The sequence below is a fragment of the Macrobrachium nipponense genome, chromosome 16 (genome assembly GCF_015104395.2).
Source record: "Macrobrachium nipponense isolate FS-2020 chromosome 16, ASM1510439v2, whole genome shotgun sequence".
Classification (NCBI taxonomy): Eukaryota; Metazoa; Arthropoda; class Malacostraca; order Decapoda; family Palaemonidae; genus Macrobrachium; species Macrobrachium nipponense.
Window position 1 is genome coordinate 58,744,546 of NC_087209.1, and position 21,129 is coordinate 58,765,674.

Sequence of the window (21,129 nt, forward strand, 5' to 3'; positions counted from 1 at the left end):
GTGTGTCTGTGTGTAGCAAAAATAAAGTAAATATAAACAGCAGCAATAATAGGCTGAAATGGTACATTCCTTGGTGAACCAAGAAGCAACTTATCTTTGCTTACTTTTGGGTAACAATGAAGGGTTGTTATATAGAAATGGAAGCAATCAATTTCCCACTATAGTGACAGAGACATAAAGTTTTTAGGTAGGTGAATAACACCAAATGAACACAAGTTGTTGTTTTAGAAGTATTACTCCACAGTACTTTTTTTGTTAACTAAGCAACTTCGATGACATCACTGCAAATCAAATTACAAATTCCGTCAAGAATAGGGAAAAAATATCAGCCTTGGATAATTAATAAGGAAAATATTGTCATATTAAATAAATTTTTATGGTATGAATTAATCAGCTGGCTACCAGAATAGAAATATCTGCAATATATCTGCGTACAAATACAAACTAAAAATATGCATGATTTGTGCTATTTTTGTTAATAAGTAACAATGACCTAAAAAACGGCATTGGCTTTATCAATGTAAATCTCTCTCTCTCTCTCTCTCTCTCTCTCTCTCTCTCTCTCTCTCTCTCTCTCTCTCTCTCTCCAAATCTTACGTCGAAAACGAGCAGCTCACCTATGGCATAGATTCATATAAATAAATATTTGATTACATCATCGAATAACTTACAGCTAACTGATATTCGCTGAATATATTTGCCAAAGCTCAATTTTTTTGCAATTCTGATGCGATTCAAAGAGTAAAATAATATCGGAGAAATGGTAATAATTTTGCTTACTGAGACGAGACGAAAGCTGTGGAATAAACTTGAATTATGAGGGAATATTTGACAATTATGTCATGACGAGAAAACCGTTCTCTCTCTCTCTCTCTCTCTCTCTCTCTCTCTCTCTCTCTCTCTCTCTCTCTCTCTCTCTCTTGGTTACGTTGAGTTTAACGTGAATTGTGAATATCGGGTTTCAAAGCAAATGGGTTCATAAATTTATATACTGAGTTGCATACGTTTGCCTATAATATTCGCGCGGCGATTTTTCATAATTCATAATTCACTCTTTAATTGTAGTACAATGTTTTGGAAATAAATTTCATTATAAGATTAACCTGTAAGAATTTTTAACGAGAATATATCGCACCAGCTATGAACTGAAATATATTTCTTGATGTTTGTTACCTTTAATTCGCGCCTTTTGTGAATTCGTTACTTATAGCAGTCTATCAGAAAGTTTCTCATTGTCATGTTCATTTTTGCTCTTGCGATCAATAATGAGGGTCCTCAAGATATTTTTAAAAGCTTTAATTCTGTCACATACGTACAGTGATGCTCAAATCTCATGCGACATGTTTCCATAGGATTTTGTTCAAAATTCACTAACTGGCAACCTAACATGCTGTATATCTATTTATTATTTCAATGCGGAAACGCGATTATTCAATACAATAAGGTCATAATATGCTTCACAGGAGTGAAATCTGTCATATATTTCAAAACTGTAAGAAAATGTCACGTGTAGCAAATTTCAGAAAAATCTCTTTCGAAACATTTTCAAAACTTTCGTTCACACATCGCTGAAGCATTTGACCAAAATGAAGTTATCATCAAGCATCAGCTCAAATTTTAAATAAAAAAAAAACGAAAAAAATTGTTCATAGCATTAACAATGTTTCAAATGCAAGCATAAAATTTTCACTAGTCTTATTTGACTGCTTTTACACCTCAGTGTTGAAAAAAATGTAAAAATGTATATACAAAAGTAGAATGCGCCCACAGATATCAACGTGTGAGGGGAGCGTGTGTGATGGATCATTAGTGTCGGTGCAACAACAACCATCCAGTGTAACATAAGTAGGTCTACACTGACTAGCGACAATGAAATTATCTTGAAAACATTTACTTTATATGTTTTAGAAGAATATTATGATTTTCATACAAAATTATTTGCTATAGTTCTTAAATATTTCAAAAATGTTAGCATACTTGCAAATATTCGCATATGCAAGTATTCTTTTGTCAAAGCCAAGATATTGTTCCTAGGCCTAGGTGTTAGATTTCTTTACTTTACACTTAACAGTCGCATCTCTTTATTAACAATTTCTGGCCAGAAAGCAAATTAGGTTATCTACACATTCTTGCACTTCAAGTTACCTTATAAAAGAATAAATTATACACCAAAAGCGAGCAGAAGGAATTTTAGAAAAATAATATTTTAAACCAGTTGAAAAAAAGTGTTCCATACGTTTGATAGTTAATACTTATGATATTTCGATTAATAGCCATCTTCTCCAAACAATCAAAATCAGCAGCATCTTTTATTCCTCAAAGAACAGGTAATCTTTGCAAATAAAAACATTAGTAACAGATTACATTTCAGAAGACTTAGAATACCTTTTAGGCCTATAAATCATTTTGCAACACACGGCCAGCTTAAACGCAGTCTAAAACTTCAACATTCAAAGAAAACTGGTTGTAATTCATATTATATCGTATTCGTCAAAGAACAGGTAATATCTACAAATAAATTCATTAGTAACAGATTAGGCTACATCTCAGAAGGCATAGATTATTTCTTTAGGCCTATGAAACATTTTGCAACATACAGGCAGCTTAAACACAGCATAAACTTCAACATTCAAAGAAAACTGGTTGTAATTCATATTCCTACTTTGAAAATGTTGTCATGACTGTTGAGCTTATTAGGTCTACTGTCATAATGCTGCAGACGCACTAGTTATGCTGACCAGTCCGAGGAGCATGTTAAGTGTGCTTTCATTGATGACTCCGCTAACCTTATCACACCGCACTTTGAACTAAGCAACGTAAAAAAAAAAAAAATCAGTTCAAATCACACAGATTACGAATCATATAAATGCATAAAAGGGGTAATTTTTATATAACATAAGGAAAATAGGGCTAGCGGTGAATTCGCAAACTTGTCGACATATATGACATTAGCAAAAAAAAAAAAAAAAAAAAAAAAAAAAACGTTTAACACTACTTGGCAACATCACGTTGGGTCTGAGAATCTGGACGATACAAAAAGAATCGTGTCGCATGAAATTTGAGCCCCACTGTACATCGAAAATTGCTTCTATCTTCTGGCCAATAGAAAAAAACTTATTAATATATTCTTAAAAGGTGTAAAACCTTTTCTGGACACTTCGCTATTGTGGAAGTTCCTGATTGGTTAAGAAGAAATGTCTGTCTCTCGTAAAGAACCAACATAGTCACAGACTACCAGTTAGACCTCTTGAAGTCTGTATCTAGACCGTGTTTCGAAGTTGTGTGTGGTTTTCTGTGATTGACATCGCCGGTAGGAGGTAGGAGTGTTTTCTGAGTGATGTTCCAGATTCAAATGAGATTTAGGTGTCACAGTGGATAATATCATGCAATTTGCTGTTGATTTTGGCTATGCTATAGAAAATGGTCAGGTTTGCAAAATGACTGGTTGAATTTTCTAGGCCTATAGGTGTGACTGTTCTTGGGTATTTGAAAACTTTGCCAGGAGTAACTGCAAAGTTAATGCAATTTAGGACGAGGCTAAGAATAGACTGCTAAACTGGAACTATTACCAGTTCCTTGTGTTGGCAGACTGAAATTTGGTCTTAGACCAAGTGTTATTTTTTTTAAAAGAGTTGGATTTGAGGATGTTGTGAGGAGGTTTTAATAGCACAACATGACTTATTTGACAGGTGATTAAGATTTAATACAATAGCCAAATAGTGTTCCATAGTCGATCTGCAGTTTAGGTGAATAGCGAATCCTTCCATTATACAGATCTTGACTTGGGCTACTTACGACTGTTAACAGTTGTAGTAGCTAATAGTTGTCTATTGCAAAAAGTAATAGACCTAAGGGTTTTAAGCATTTGTACTTCGTTTTCATCCTCTATATTCCTCTTCGTTACAAGCTCTGACTGTAAGGTAACTGCACGTCTTAGAAATCAGGCTCTTGCGGAGTACCTCCATTCTTATAAATAAAAAATAGTATCCGTTTTATGCAGACACCTTATCGGTATAGTCTTGGCACATGCGGCTAATTAGTTGTATCAGTTGAGTAATTTCGTATAAATGTATATGTTCCCATTAGCCGAATTGTCACGGAGAATTCGGGCAATCCCTTCGGCCAGTAATTTTGCCCGAAAATGAGACTTACAGCCGGTATTCTTTCCTCACTATATTTAGTTTAAGTTCCCTGGTATTGTCGATGTTTGGCGCATGATTCGCAAATTAAGATGCTGTTATCAAAGTTTTGTCCGCGTCCTTTCAGAGAGTTTGTCGCTTGTGGCCAGTTTTGAAATGGACAAGTATTGTTTAAGGCTAAATCTTAAGCTGTTAATCTTATGAGATCTTCAAATCCGAATTAATTTTGGAGAATTACCAGAGGGTTTGTCTGGTTGGCGAACTAAAATTAGATTCTCTGTGAAACGTCATAGTATTTTTTGCGAGTCCAGTTTGTTACTTAAAGATTTCCCTACTTTTATTAGGTCAGGTTTAAAGTAAAAGGATTTGAGGTAGATCTATATTACTATTCCGCGGCGGCCTAGACTATGGCAGTTGCGGATTTTCTACGCAGTTTTACCTCCCGAATAAGAATTTTAAGTAATATTTATTCGGACGACTGTAATTAACACCCAGGGGCCAGTAATAAACATGGCGAAATACATTGGGCGCCCCAATCCTTAGTGGATGTCGTGTTCGTGGTTACGTTCCTTGCAGTCCATGCGGAACTATTCTTTAGAATTACCAACCGTAAACTAATAGTGCCAAAGCCAAGATGAAATACTGGAATGTAGTTTACATAAATGTAATATTTCTCCCACGGTAAAGACGGATCTGTCAAATGTTTGAATGGATAACTTGAGCCGACCACTTTGAACCGGAGAGTAATATGAACAAAGTAACTCCACCCAAATTGCATCAACAGAAAAACGATTGTACAATGTGCTCGGCTGACCTTACAAATTTGCAGAACTGGTTGATTTACTTCGAGTAATTTGAAACCATATATACCACTATATACTCGGATTATAAAGTGATTCGTTGCCAAACATTGCAAGATGAAAGTGTGAATATTTTACTTGGAACAATGAATTAAACATTGACTTAATTTAGATGGCGTATAGTTTTGAAGATTGTTCATTATGCAATTCAAAATAAACTCGAGGGAGTCCATAAAATCCCAGTACAATTCTGAGCAAAAATACTTGTAATGATACTGGGACTTTATGGACACCCAGATATGGGTTTGGAGTAATGGCACTTTTAATGTAAGGTAGTTTTGGAGGTACTACAGAGTTGCGGGATATTGTTTTTAATCTTATATAAACTCCAGTACCAGTAAAATGATCAGTCTTGGCAAGAGGCCTATACCCATTTTTTAGAGACTTCTATTTATGACCAGGTGCCCCCCCCCCCCCCCGTTAAATCCACCACTTGGTGCGAATGAATGCATGTATTTATTTATTTATTTTTTCAGGTCGCCGAATTCTCTCGCGCAACTAGATCGCACGGTCTACTATGGATTGGGTACTCACCAGGATCCATAGTGGTACTCACTATGGAATAGGAGTTTTCGTTACTAACCTATTATAAATGTTGTGTAAACATTCGCGTACTTATAGACGTTCTTCTTGAGGGTATGAAACCACTTGATTTTGGATGAGTTTAAAAGAAATTCTGAGCCGAATCTTTTTTCAAACAAGTCAGCTATCACAGAATTATATTCTAATGGGTAAAATTTTTTTTGAGGGGGGGTTGGGCGGTGGTTGTAACTATCTTAATATAATGCATTTAAAATTTAGATGCTACTGTGTAATTTAGATCATATATAGTAAGATAAAGCCAAAAATCTAAGCGTGTAGTGAGTTGGGTTTATATATTACTTCTTAAGTAAATCTCTTGTACATTTTGAATTATTCTCATTTTTAGTTAAGCGATTACTGTTCCTGTATAGTGAAGTCTGAATTAATATTTTTTTTCAGGTTCGTAAAATCTTCGCAGGTTTGAACTCTATACAGCAAGATCTACTGACTACGAAATGGCCCCATAGTCAGTTGCCTGTGAATGGCAACACTGGCTTCACAGTCTGAAAATGAAATGGCTACACAGTTAATGTCTATGAAGAATCGTCTCGACAAAATGGCACCTCTTGCTATGGAGAGTGGCTCTTGCTTAAAATGTCCTGTAAGTACTCTAGAAGAAGTAGATTCACATTGTCACCAGTGCATCTGATGTCTAGGCCAGTCCCTTACGACGCCCTTGATTGGCTGTTGATAAGCCAATCACGGGGCTGGAAACTCTCGTGTTTCCAACCCTGTCATTGGCTTATCAACAGCCAATCAGCAGTGTCATAAGGGACTGGCCTAGACATCAAATGTACGGCTGATGTGAATCTGCTATAATTGCAGAGTTATGAACGTTGCATTAAAAGCAGGATACAAATTAAAATACGTTATATATAAGTCTTGAAAAAATCATTTATACTTTAACCAGAACGGATTACAGAAGTGATAATCGAATCAAGGTGTAGTGGTAAATGGAGCGTATTTTTAACAAGGCTGTTTTTGTGGCGACACTCGAAGACACCTGATGCCTCAGTTCGAAATTGTAGTCGGTAACATCCACCCGAACGAGAATTCGGTTCCACTGGTATTTAAACTGGCGTAAGCGTAAATTATAAAGTTATAATGAGCCATAAATGGTTCTAATCGAAGATTAAAGTACATTTGTTCAGTGTTAGGGAGTTTTGGCTAAATAAGTTTAGGTGGGGAATACACATGTAGCAACGATCATTAGTTTGTGGCCAGCGAAGACCTTACAATGCTTTCGAGTTGGGGTGCATACCAAGAGTTTTACATTTGTATTTTAGGAGTTAAGTAGACTCATATGCCTTGCACGCAAATTTAAAGTATTTGATTGTATCTAGTTGATGAGGCCGTCAGCTGTAGCAGGTTTTTCAGCCCCCTCTTGACCAGGATCTGCTCTTATTACGGACTACTATGGTGACTAACTAAAGTGGGACCGCTGGCATTCGTTTTCGTCATAAAGTGAATTTGATATATGTATAATTTTGATATACCAGCTAATTGGGAGTGCAAATTTTATAAAATCCATCCACAACTGTAGTTTATTGCTGTTGACTTTGATTTTTGTTTCCTTCTAGGGATACTGGTTTGAAGTTTTACGTGGCCAATTCGAATTGTTACTGGGCCATTGATCAAAACCGTGTCTTAATGGACATCTGTGCAGCCTGTCTGCATACCATGAGGAATCATTCGAAAATACCAACTTCTTAAAATTTGATCTGGTCAGTCAGGCATTCTGCAAGCAGTACCTGTTTGTAATCACGAAGAGGCGTTCACTTTCACAATGTGACCATAGAGATATTTGGCTTCATCATTTAATATGAATTCCACATACTCAATCAAGCTTGCTCTACAAATCACTAATTCATCACCTACTAAATTCAGTCTGGTTAACCAAGGTAAGTTAACAAACAAAAGAGAATCAATGAGGCTCAAGTTTTCTGGATTTAACTAAAGTGTGCAAACCAAAAACTATTTGTTAGTCGTAACATATTCTAAGTGTGGTCAGGAATTTATTTGTATGGTGCTTTTACGTTGCATGGAACCAGTGGTTACTCAGAAAAGGGACCAACGGCTTTACGTGACTTCCGAACCACGTTGAGAGTGACCTTCTATCACTAGAAGTTCACCCCGTAAGGCCTGTCCACACGATCGGGCCTGATCGGCGGACTTCCCCTCTAACGGGCACACTTGACAGGCAAACCGCCAAATTGCCCGATGGGTCTTGTAGCAAAGTCACCATGGTGGTGCCCGATGGCTTGAGCTTCGACCCTGGCAGACGTACGTTAACCATATGCATTTCTTTTACCGAGCCATTCTTTGCATCATATTCGCTTATTTTTTTTTCTTTTTCATCACACACAAAGCAATTATCATGCTACACAATATCTTTTTTGCGGTAGGCACCATGTTTATCGTACCGCACTGAACACACTACTGGCATTGTCGGGCACGCCCACCTCTCCATCGCCTCACCTGTGTGGACAACATTCACGGGTAAGTCCGCCAGAATTTGCCCGTCAACCCCGGAGCACGCCGATCAGGCCCGCTCGTGTGGACAGGCCTTAGTGGATGTGGTCAGGAATGAGTTATTTAGCAGTTTGGTTTAGCGTTTGTCAAGGACAGACAAATCGTTAAGAAACTGCTGGGGTCTGGAGGTGTTCTGAAATTTACTTGGCCAGGTAGACTTGCAGCTCATTCTGATCTATCAGGAAAAAGTAGTCTGAATCTGATCTCAGTTATTCATCTCTTGTAAGTTGTCAGTGATTCGTCAGAAATATTTAGTAGTTTTGAACACAAATCAGATAGTCAGTCAGTCAGTCACTCACCTTTGTCAAACCTCGAAGAATTGATCATGATGGGTATTGTCTGGCCAATTAGATCTTTAGATCAGAACCATTGAAATCATAATTTGATGTGGATGTTAACATACCAGCCTTTATTGACATCTGCTGACTCATTACAAGCGAGCAGTTTTTTTTTATTTATCAAAAAATTACATTGACCTTTTAGTGTTAAAATTTTACACTAATGTAATTTTTCTTTGCTTTAATCTGTCATTTTGCTCGTTTACCGAGGAATCCCATAACTCTGAATCAGGAACTAGTACATATTGTAAAGTTGTAATATAATACTTGCCAGAAGAGACATTTTTAATAAGGAATTTTGTTAGTTTATTCCCGCGCAGAAAATATATTTGAATGATATTAAGTAAAAAGTCGAATTGTTAAGGAGCCAATGATTGTATAAGAAATGTTACATTTTTATGACTGGATAAAAGCTTTATCTATTTAGTATAAAGTTAGTTTTTTATGTATTATAATAGGTAATGCACACATTTTTCATTGAAATTGGTGCAATGTTTTCATTTTTCTTTTCAGAAATGTAATTGGGACTTGTTGCTTGGCTAATGAAAGTTTACATCTGCAGAAAGTACCATTGGACTAAACTGTAGCAATGATCAAGAAAGTCTTTCAAGAGATTGAAATACATTTGAACCCGAGATGTCAGTCCCATTCTCTGTATACAAAGCTGAGGAGCTAGTGGTGTTCAAAAAAAAAAAAAAAAAAAAAAAAAAAAAAAGAAAGAGAGAGAAAAAAAAAAGTCTGGTTTAACTGAAGTCATGGTTACAATCCAGCGGAGTTCAGCTTTAAATGTGTTAAAACGGAGTCGTCTTCGATACACCATTCTCTTCGAAGAACGCGAAAATCTTTGGTATAGTAGTATTTTCAAGTCGTCTTATTTACTTCAGTGGTTACAGAAGAATTGGTTCTCCAGCAGACTCGTTAGTCATAACCACAAGATCGAGAGCATTTTTCATAAAGTGGTTATGTAAAAGACCATGGTTGTAAGTGGAAGGTTTTTACCGCTAGTCTTGTAATGGAAGAGTACATCAATCCTGTTTCATTGAAGACTATAATCTACCTACTTTGCTCTCTGCTGTATGTAGCCCATTTCCTTGCGTCACTAAGAATTTCCCTTATATATTAATATATACACTTTATTTGCTGTATCTTTAAAAAGCTTAAGTCAGATTTTGGTTATTTTTATTACTCCATTTTCAACAAATTGATATAACATTTTCAGTCCTTAGGCCTGGAATACCATCATCATATTCTTGATTTGACAATCACTATTCACTAGACTCCATTAGGTCCAGGGAGTTGGCTTCCAAGTCTGTTTCCTGGGTCAGTTTGCTGTGAAGCCAAGTCAACCTCACAACAGCAAGAGATTCTTCCCCTTGACCCGAAATGTACTGATTCTATCCAACATGTTTTACTTAATGGTGGACAATTACACCACTGCATGGAGGGATTATCCACTGTCTCATATGAAGAATCTATGGGGTAGTTTTTAATTTTTCTTTGTTGTTGGAAAGAACCCTGAAAAGTTCATATTTCTGCCTGTCTTATCAGGTTTGATTACACCTTCAAGATGCTGATCATATTCTTTCTATGTCTCAGATTTGGTGGAACATAGATCAAATGACCTGTCTAGACCCCACCAAATCTAAGAATCTGTCAAATGACGTGATAATACCTTAAGCATACACTTCACTAGACAAATTCTTAAATTTAGTGGGATCTAGACAAGTCATTTGATCTATCTTCCACCAAATCTAAGAGATAAAAAGACTATGATAAGCATCTTAGAGGTGTAATCAAACCTGATAAGACAGGCAGAAATATGAACTTTTCAAGGTTCTTTCCAGCAACAGAGTAATTATTAAAAAAACTACCCCATAGATTCTTCATATGAGACAGTAGATAATCCCTCCATGCAACTTATCCCTTTTGCAATGGCACATCACAGCTGCAGCGACTGTCCACCATCAAGCAAAACATATTGGACAGAATCAGTACAGGACAGGTCAAGGGGGAATCTCTTGCTGTTGTTAGGTTGACTTGGCATCATGGCAAACTGACAAAGGAAACAGACTTGAAAGCTTTCAACTCTCTGGGCCTAATGGAGTCGTCCACAGCTTCTCACAAACTTGGGTTCTGCTTCATTAGTATGAGGCATCTGTGGTTCTTTCCAGTCGTAGCAAAATCTTCAGAAATAAGTTGGGTTTGTTCTTTCCAATCTTAGCCAGTCTTGTTAGGTGCTGAAGCCCAGAAGGAAAGCTGTGAGACAATACTGGATCTCGTCCTGCTATCATCTGGTCAACTGTATTCCCTGCAACATGGGTAAATTCATAAACAGTTTTAAGCCATTTATACTAACATCCAATACTTTAATGCAAGAATCCAGATTACCATATCAAGGAGATATCAAACCAAACCTTTGGGATTAATCATACATGAAAACTATTTTTTTCACTCATCAACCCTAGATCTGCATTTCCTCTTTTTTTCTCTCTCTCTAGAGCAGCAAGCCCACTGTAAAGTATAGTTCAGAATGTTTTGGGGCAAAGCAATTTCTAGGAAACAATTCCGCAATGACTGCAAGGAATGGTCCCACAAATATGAAAGCTACTAGGGATTGGGGGTCAAATGTATTTTGACCCTGGGAGGTTAATTACAGCCAACCAACAAAAAATAACTATAAATTCTTAAGGAACTAAATTACCATAGAAAAATTAAATTTCCAATGAAATACCAGAAACGCAGCCTTTACTGGTAATTCTAAGCCCTCATTCCGCGGTAAAGTAGACTATAGCAGTTGACTTTTTCCTACATTACTTTACTTAATGAACAAGAATTTATGGTAATATTTATTCGGACGACTGTAATTAACCCCCAGGGGCCAGTAACTAAACACGGTGTAATACACTGGACGCTCCAATCCCTAGTGGATGTTGTATTCGCAGTTACGTTTCTTAAGGGGCAATTCTAAAGAATAATTCAACACGGACTGCAAGGAATATAACCCCAGATACGACATCCACTAGGGATTGGGGTGTCCAATGTATTTTGCTGTGCTTAGCACTGGCCCCTGGGGGTTAATTACAGTTGTTCGAATAAATGTTATAGTAGTACCTCGAGATAAGAAATTAATCCGTTCCAAAACGCCCTTCGTATCATGAGTTTTTCGTATCTTGGACCACATTTTACATGTAAAATGGCTAATCCGTTCCAAGCCCTCCAAAAACACCCCAGTAAATTTCATAATAAAGCTAAATTGACCTATAAACAATGAAATACTACAACAATTTGGACCATTCAAAATGCAAAATAACCTGTAAATAAAGTGTATTAGTGTACATGGTATACAAGAAATACTGTACGTAAAATGTGGAAGCTTACCTTTCGAGTGAGGCTATCTCCGAAAGTGACGACAGAGGAGGACAAACGGCAGATACGTACAGTTAACTTTACGAAACACATAAAAAATGTCAGAAAAACAAACTAAACTTTACAAAACACATTAACAAAACTGTAACACTTAACTGTACAGAAAACTTAATAAAACGTACAGTGGACCCCCCGTATTCGCGGACACTCACAGTCGCGGATTTCTCTCGGGAACGTTTCCCTGCATTATTCGCGGAAAATTCGCGCATTCGCGGTATTTTTCTATGAGAAATATCCACAAATTCCTGGTTTTTGTTATCAATTTCATCATAAAATGCACTTTATGTGATAAAACTATTAAAAAACCAAGTATGAAAATTTTTAGTGGTTTTTCTTAAGTTTTAACTAACAAAATAGGCTGTTTTTAGCATTTTTATAGGGGTTCCAAACATTCGCGGATTCTAACTATTCGCGGGGGGGTCTGGTACGCATCCCCCCCAAATACGGGGGGGACTACTGTATTGTCTTTTTTATTTTTACATTTCTTTTTACTTTTTTATACTTTACGTAATTTCAATTTCTCCACCACCGAATGGATGCCAGTCCGTTTACGGAATTTTTTGAACCACCCATGAGAAACCTTGAACTCTGGGGTTGCCGTTGATGTCCCCTCTCCGGCGTCTTCTTCGGCTTGGGCAATCAAATCGCCGAAAATAGCGCTGGCCTTCTGGCAGATTGCCGTCTCAGTTATCGTATCGCCATCGATTTCTTTGTCCTCAATCCATACAAGAAGGAGCCTTTCCATTTCATTATGCACATGACTCCTCTTGTTGGACAAAATAGTCACACCCTTGGAAGGTGTAGCTGCTTTGATGGCTTCCTTCTGCTTAAGGATGGTGCCTATCGTCAACGGATTTCGGCCATATTCCTTAGCGATCACACTCAACCGCAAGCCAGCTTCATACTTTTTTATTATCTCCATAGAAAGCATTCTCTTCTTTCTGTGAACTAAAGCAACTTTCTTGGGACCCATGACTATACTGTACGCAATCAAGTTATGTAGTACGTATACTAATTAGGTTCTCACACAACACGATAAAGTAGCACAACGAAATCACTAACGAATTTACGTTACTAAACGAAATCGTTGGACCAAACGAATGCTGCGTGCGTACGATAAAGATGTTGGTACAAAGAGGCCGAGATAAGTACGCCACCACACACGTATAAGATGCATGATGGGAGGGATGCTGTCCAATAGGAGAGAAGGATCTCATGGTGGTGACTAGCATCAGGAACCAATGGGAGAGCAGGAGGATGGTGGCGAGTCTACTAGTACTAAGATGGCGGCGCACGGCGCGAGTTTCAAAATTGTAATCCGGGCAAATCCCGGAATTTCAGAAACCTTTCGTATCTTGAAAACTTTTCGAATGTAGAGCCGTTAAATTTTTCGCATCTCGAGTTTTTCGTAAGTTGAGCCTTTCGTATCTCGAGGTACCACTGTACTTAAAATTCTTGTTCAGTAAGTAAAATAACGTAGGAAAACATCAACTGCCAGAGTCTACTTTACCGTGGAATGAGGGCTTAGAATTACCCCTTTACTTACTAGATCTACCTTGGCAAGTTATTTCGGGTAAGGTTAGGTTAGTATATATTGTCAGGGACTGGTTTTAACATAACAGGCTAGTCCTCAATCCTGTTTGTGCCAGTTACTGAAATCCATCATCAATTTCTTTATATTACAAACAAACTTTCGAAGGGTTAGCCCATTTTTTAATGATTTGTTGGAATTTCATACTTTCAGTTTGGAGTTCATCCATCCTTGACAAGAAAACGAAGGGTCTCTGCTTAAAACATTTATAAGTGCAAATTGACCAGACTGAAAATACAGAAATACTGTAGCCTACCTACTATACCATCCTAGTGTTATACTAGTTTTATATTTGATAAATTTTTACATTTTCCTGAAATTCTCGTCAAGACATCTCAAACCCCTGTGACAAACAAGGATATTATACATAACTTAACCTAATTTCGAATGCCTGTCTTGATTGAGCAGTAAAACTGAAGCCTAGGTGCTAGCTATAACATTACCTACCTAGGTAGTAGGTGCAAAATGGTTGCCATGTTAAGTACCAAACCCTAGGGTTGAACTTGAGAAAATAAACAAATGATTGTAAATATCATAAAGATAAAACACAGAGAAAAACCGGTAATTAGTATTCTGGTCAGCCACTGGCAGGGCCCCTGCCGCATCATGTCTTCAGTTTTGCCATGACCTAGAAAACACATGTGAACTACTTTTACTTTGGTTTTATCTCACATCTTTGTTTTTGTAAGCAGGTTGAGACATACTCAGGACCAGTTGATTCCTTTAATGTACATGAGTTGATTACAGATCAAGGGATGAGCGGGAACTGACTTGTCTTTTCCCGAACCCCGTGCAAAGAGATACACATAACAGGGAAAACATATCGTACCTCAAATGGAACATTCCTACACCTCCCCTTTAAGATCAAAGCTCCCCATTCAAAGCAAACATAGTATCTTTAAAACATAAGTATAGATTTCTCCTTTTAGTTGCAAAAATAATAAAACTGGTAAAGGTAGTAACATATGAAGTAAAGGGAATTCAGCTATAATAAAGATAGTCCTTCGGACACAGCGCTGGAACATACATAAATGGTAAACATGACAAGAGGAACACTTATTAAACCCAAATAATCAGGATTAAAGTATATGCACAAAACTTGACATGTTTAGGGGATATTTATTAAAACACAAACTAAAATGAATTACTCTGTAATATAATCATCGTGCCATTGCGGGGGACGACGTACCCTAGTGCTACTTCTCTCCTGGGTGGGTACTGGGCCAGCCTCCCCCGAGGCGGTGGGAGTAGGTTCTCCCTCAGTGGTGTGGGTGGTAGGGATCTCAAATGCTTGCGATTTCTTGTCGAAATTCTTCCACTCCCGTCTAACCTTATGCGATATTGGCGGTATCTATTCTTTTCAATAACCACCCCGCTTCTATTCCAGGCTCGTGTAGTCACATCCTGGATAGCTACCCTCTCCCCTATTTGTAGGGGGGAAAGATCCTTGGCTTTCTCATTATACTTGGATGATATTCGTTGTTCAACAACGCTTCTTTCCCTCTCTCTTGCGGACAAGGTTTCCGACCAATGCTCGGTGACGAAATGATAACTTTTAACATTGGCACCGAATCTCGAAGTTGGCGACCCATGGCCAGCTGTGCAGGAGACTTATCTATACCACGTAATGGTGTATTTCTATACTGCAATATCGCCTGAGCTACCTTGTCATTGTCTAGCCCTCCATCAGGTAGAGTATTGCCCATTAATGTTCGTTTGGCGGTGCGCACAGCAGCTTCTGCCCGCCCGTTGGACTGGAGTAGTGAGCAGACGACACTCTCATAGATACCCCCCACTTACCAAAGAAATGTCTCATTTCCATGCTCGTTAGATTCGTGCCCTCGTCCACTGATATTTCTTCAGGTGCTCCCCACTGCATAAAATATCTTCTAAAAACTGGGATCAATCTCGCGGATGTAGTTCCGTTAGCGAAGAAATAAATTTCCATCCATCCAGTCAGTCGATCGGCGTAGACCATATACTGCCTCCCTGCTACTTGAAATAAATCTGCAACAGTTCTCTGAAACGGATATTCGGGAGGGGGAGTGTATATAATACTTTCCCTTTGTTGCGAAGGTGCCGCAACGTTGCAATCATGACACTGTGCCCTATAATTTGCCAAGTCACCCTCAATCCCAGGCCAATAAACTGCCTGTCGTGCTCTTCTGATCATGGAGTCAGTTGATTGATGACCTGAATGTAAATTGGTTGCAATGCGTAAACGTAGTGCCTCCGGAACTACCAGACGAACATGCCCCTCGTCATATGCATATGTGACTAATCCTTCAATGACACTCAGCCTATCACGTACATTGAAAAAGGTTTTAGGCAGGGCTCCACTTGAGACCTTGACGACGGCCAACCCTCTTCGCTGACACGTCGCTGCAATAGTAAATAATCAGGATCCTTCTCTGCTTCCCCCCTCATGGTAGCCCAGTCCATAGTAATGACGTCATCCACCAGCGATGACGTCATGGAGGCAATACAAACTTCGTTCATAAGTTCCTCCTCTTCTTCGTCTTTGACGGTAGTTTCACTGCGAATCACTGGGTATCTTGATAACGTATCGGCTGCCGAATTCTTCTTCCCCGGCAATATCTTATGGTAAAACTATATTGCATAGTTTTCTCCTTCAACCTTAGTAGTCTCGGGTTTGCAACTGTCTTTTAGGCTCCTATCCCCAAAGAGTTTTACCAAAGGTCTATGGTCCGTGATTAAAATGAAATTCGGGCATCCCAATAAAAACAATCTCGATTTCCTAAGGCACCATACTACTGCAGCCGCTTCCCCCTCAATGACGGCATAGCCGGCCTCCGCCTCCGTCAGGTGCCTGCTGCCACATAATGCCAGTTTCCATCCCCCCTTACAACAAAAAAGGGACATTGAGATCCTCGCAATTGCAATATTGTTGCAATATAACAAATCCCATTCCTTCTCTGCACCAATCGGGTAACAACAGCAGTGCGCCTTGTCTTATCATAATATGTCAGTCCGTCGCCCAACATCTTGCAAATGCTGTCCCGGGCTGCAACAAAACTGTTTTGAAGGCGTTGGTCCCAATAAACTTTCCGATGGGGGATTTCTTGAGAAGATCCCTGAATGGTTCCATTATCGGTGCTACAGCCACGAAAGGTGCAATTTGGTTCACAAGTCCAAACCAAGATCTTATATCCGTGATAGTTGGGCTTGCAGGCATGGGGAAGTTCTTAATGGCACTCATACGCTCATTAGAAGGTCTATAATTATCCCAATCAAGTTCGTACCCCACAAACTCTACCTGTCTTTGACAAAAATCGGAATTTATCCGGATTCAGCGTAATACCATTATCTCCACATAATTGCAAAAAATCATAAGTATGCCAAAAGGCTCCCTCAACACTGTCGTCATATAACAACACGTCATCTATGCACTGGTACTTTCTGTGTACATCAATAATAACGTCATCGAACCTTTTCGTGTATGCATCGGGGGCCCGCGCAATGACCCATAGGTGTTCGACAATACTGGTATCTCCCCCATGGTGTAATAAACGTTGTCAACTGTCGGCTCTCCTCATCTAATGGCACCTGGTGGAATCCGGCATAGGCATCAACTACAGTCTTATATGTACGAAGTGGCACACCCGACCGAGACCATGTTTACAAAAGGCAGCACATGTGTGATGCGTTTCTCATTTGCAATTCTTATTCAGCTCTTGATAGTCCACGGTCCTCCGTGGTTTACCATTTTTCTTTGCTACCACTACCATCCTTGCACACCAGTCCGTAGCTGTACCAGCAGGGACCTCCCTAATTACTCCTAATTTGACATCTTCGTCGAGCTGAGCCTTAACATCGGCCTCCCAATGCTTAGGAACTGGTATAGGTGTATGACACGCATAGGGGATGGCACCTTCCCTCAGGTGAATGTGGTGAGGGGCTCCTTTCATCATCGGCAGAGGGTTTCTTGAAACGTTGAACGTAGTCTTCGCAAAACGTTGCAGTAGCCAGTCCCTCAGCCTAGGGACATTCTCCTCCGTGGGCAGCGTTATTTATGGCATCTCGCGCTGACGACCACCACCCCCTACCCGTGTGAGAAAGTTTTCTTCAGGCGTTTGGCGGGGGTTAGTCGAGGCGAGTGAGTCATTCACGGTAGCGACAGTATGATGGGGAAACTTTGTATGCACTAGACCTAGTGATTTACACACTCCTAAAGACATATAAAAACGGTGTAGCACCTTGCACAACGATAACACTAGTGCTCACTGATTTATCACCCAATTCTATTAGCATATCAACAGACCCATATATTCTCAATGACTTCTCCCCTGCGTGATTTACAATGACATTACACCGAGAGAGATTAGGTACCTTCAAACCCAATTTTGGTAACAAATCTACCCCTACTATACACACTCGCCCCAGTGTCTGGAACAGCCTCAACGACGACACACTCACATGAAAACTCATGCTTAACCTTTATTTTCACCATCGGCAGTTTCCCCACTGCCGCACATAGGCCTACCTGGCGATTGTCCGCAGGTGGATAGGCAACAGTGCATGACGTAACAGACGCGTCCACAATAGGCGCCGTTTTGGCGGGCTGTTGCCCCCCTTGACAACAGAATTTAGCAAAGTGCCCCACAATACCACACTGAAAACAATTAACATTATCAGCAGGACATTTTCCCTGCCAATGAGAACGACCACCACACTTTTTACACCTGGTATCTGACTTACTGTTACCAGTAGGTTTCAAGCTACTACGGCCACGGCCGTGTCCCTTGTCACTATTATTAGTCCTATAGCTAGCAATAATTTTACTTTCACCTTCTAACCCACTTTCAACTAGGCCTAAGCCTATCTCATCCCCTTTTACCAAACTAGCTACGTTTGCCCTTCCACGAGCGCTAATACTATCCTTTTCTGCAGATTCATAAATTTCACATTTACGTAACAATTTCTGCACAGTATTGAAAACCTCATGATCCTGTAGGATCTCTTGCTTAAGTCCCACATTGCTTAAACCACTTGTTATCCGCTGAACTAACACAAAATCATTCAGATCAGCTCGACAATGGGGACACTTAAACCCACAATCTAAGGCCAATTGTTGGCACCTATGCACAAAAGATTTCGCGGTTTCTTGATCGCCTTGTTGCGCTGAGAAAAACTTGTCCCATGCCACTGCCTTATTCACAGACTTCGTCGTGATCTCCTCCAGTCTGTCGAATGCCTCAGAGGTCGTTAATGAGTTCCACTGAACCTCTGAGTGCGTTGCATCTATAGTCATCCTTAACTTCTCATCGCAGTTTAACCGGATACTGATAAGTGCATTCTCTCCTGAGACGTTTCCTAAGGCCAGCCAATCACTCATAGAGCGACACCATTCTCGAAAACTGCTTTGTGTCATCTCATAGCTACACTTCTCAGGGCACATCGCCCTAACACCTGCCGAGGCTGAACCATGTGGTCTTCCTTGTGCCATGAGGCCAACCAAAGCCTGTAACAAGTCCTGTCCCTCGTGGTGCCGGCGTGCCGGTGTTGCATTCCTGCTTGCAGTTGCCCCTGGGGGAACGTCTTGCTGTGCCCATGGGTGTGTTGTGATGGCCTCGTCTCAGCATCTTGTAGGTCCTGCTTTGGAACGAGAATCACTGCGCCATGTAAGCAGGTTGAGACATACTCAGGACCAGTTGATTCCTTTAATGTACATGAGTTGATTACAGATCAAGGGATGAGCGGGAACTGACTTGTCTTTTCCCGAACCCCGTGCAAAGAGATACACATAACAGGGAAAACATATCGTACCTCAAATGGAAACATTCCTACAGTTTTCAAATTGTTTTTCATATGAAAATTTATTCGCGCCTTGAATTTTCTTATAAGATTTGCTCAGCTTAGGTTACAGGCAGAGTTTTAGGTATGATGAACTTGAAGGGGTCCTCTTCAGTAGGCTACATAGCCTACCTACCTATTAACCTATTTTAACTTAAGTTCAATATTTTCTCCCTGGCCCAGTTTACAAGTGGATAAACTTCACTTTTTAAACTTATTGATGTCTAAATAACAATAATTACGATTCAAGGTGAGGGCTTACCATCGAGAAAACGCACAAGATGACTGTTAGTTTGAACTGGAAGTTTTCGCATCTGACGACAAATTGTCAAGTGAATAGATGTATTTCTCGAGTTCCCAGTTCACTCTTCCCGGTTCCCTTCCTCTTGGTTCCAATAATGTCTAACCATATCTAGTCTGAAAATGATTTAATTGTCACTTTTATCCAAATTAAATTGGATTAATTAACAAAATTAAGTAAATGATATTTTTTTAGATAATTAAAAATACGTTGATTAACGCAAATTTTCAATTTTTAGGCCTCTCAAAAGATGGAAAGTTTTCAGAAAAGAAAATCCCGACTCGCAATGTAAGCAGTAATTGGCAACTTTACTGAAAGGATAGTCCTAAATTTTCAATAAAGCGCGCAATAATGTGCAATTTTAAAGTATACAACAGCGTATATGCTAAATATATATTTATTATAATCCCTTAATAATCAATGGTACCCAATGTGCTCAAAAAATAGATTTAAAATTTAAATACCATCTAGCACCTTTCAAGCAAGTTTTAACCAAGATTGAAGACTATTGTTATTATTCTTGTTTTTGTTATAAAAAAATAAAATATGATAGAATAATAAACCTTTAAAAATTATTTTTAGATTTATAAGACTTTATGGACAAATGGGCTTTTTTTTTTTTAGTGTGAAGTGTAATATAATTTAATTTTTTAAAGACTTAATGTGTGGTAACAATGAGCACTCAAGACTTTAGTTAAAGGCAATTTGTTCTACCTCATTTGGTGTCAGAAAAATGAAAGGAACCGTTTTTTTTTCTGTTTACTTGTAATCATTGCTCAAAATCTATACGAAGTTGGCTTCTGTATTCGCTAGAGAGAGAGAGACTCAAACAAAGTGGTAATAGTGCAGTAACAATTAGGTTACTGACGAAAATTGTAGTAATAGTGACTAAAAAGGAAACATAAAACCAGCTGGAGTATTTTTTAAAATAGTAGTGGGCACTGCTATATAGCTAGCAGCAGGATTAGTAATGAGTAGCAATGAAAATGGTAAAGTAAAAGTAACAAAGCTAGAGGCAGCAGGAATGTAGTAACGGCACTGAAAAAAATGACTGTAACGGAGAGGAAGGGGGAAATTTCTTATCTGAAATCAAATATAAGCATTTATACAGAAATCATTCAATAGAATGGGTAGGTATACAAAAAGTCTGGTGATGTCATAAAATTAACCCGCAAAAGAAATATGTGAAAACCATATCAAAGAAAATTATATAAAGCACATAACACAATTAAATGCATTAAAAAGCTATTTTCACACAGTCTGTATAAGTCTATAATTTACAATCTCTTTAGAGCACACAAGATAATTTTTTTGAAGACCTATACCTAGGTACCAATATTCATAAAAGTTAAAACACACCTATATTTTTCTTAGATATCTCAGCAGAACGGGGTATATTATATCTAAGTATTAAGGGTGCGTCGGATATTTCCTTGGAGTACTGACGGGACTAAGATTTAAGAGTCATCAGTTCCTGAAAGAAAGAGAAAACTCTCTTTCTCTCGTGAGAGAGATAGAAGGGGAGAGTATTATTTAAGTTTACCAA

General features: G+C 38.8%; 2 long non-coding RNA genes across 3 annotated transcripts in view; one reads left to right on the forward strand and one right to left on the reverse strand.

Moving 5' to 3' along the window:
• Nucleotides 1-3,021: 3,021 nt before the first annotated feature.
• On the forward strand, nt 3,022-9,618 carry LOC135195745 (uncharacterized). 2 transcript variants are annotated; one of them, XR_010310236.1, is made up of 4 exons: nt 3,022-3,317; nt 5,981-6,182; nt 7,162-7,482; nt 8,965-9,618. It is a non-coding gene; the product is annotated as an uncharacterized LOC135195745 (long non-coding RNA). The 2 variants fall into 2 exon arrangements; XR_010310235.1 differs by lacking the exon at nt 3,022-3,317 and adding an exon at nt 5,480-5,635.
• Nucleotides 9,614-21,129, reverse strand: part of LOC135195744 (uncharacterized) — a 37,630-nt gene continuing 26,114 nt past the window's right edge. Inside the window, exons 3-4 of the long non-coding RNA XR_010310234.1 lie at nt 19,545-19,699; nt 9,614-10,759 (exon numbers count right to left, since the gene is read on the reverse strand). This is a non-coding gene — a long non-coding RNA (uncharacterized LOC135195744). The remainder of the gene's footprint in view (nt 10,760-19,544; nt 19,700-21,129) is intronic.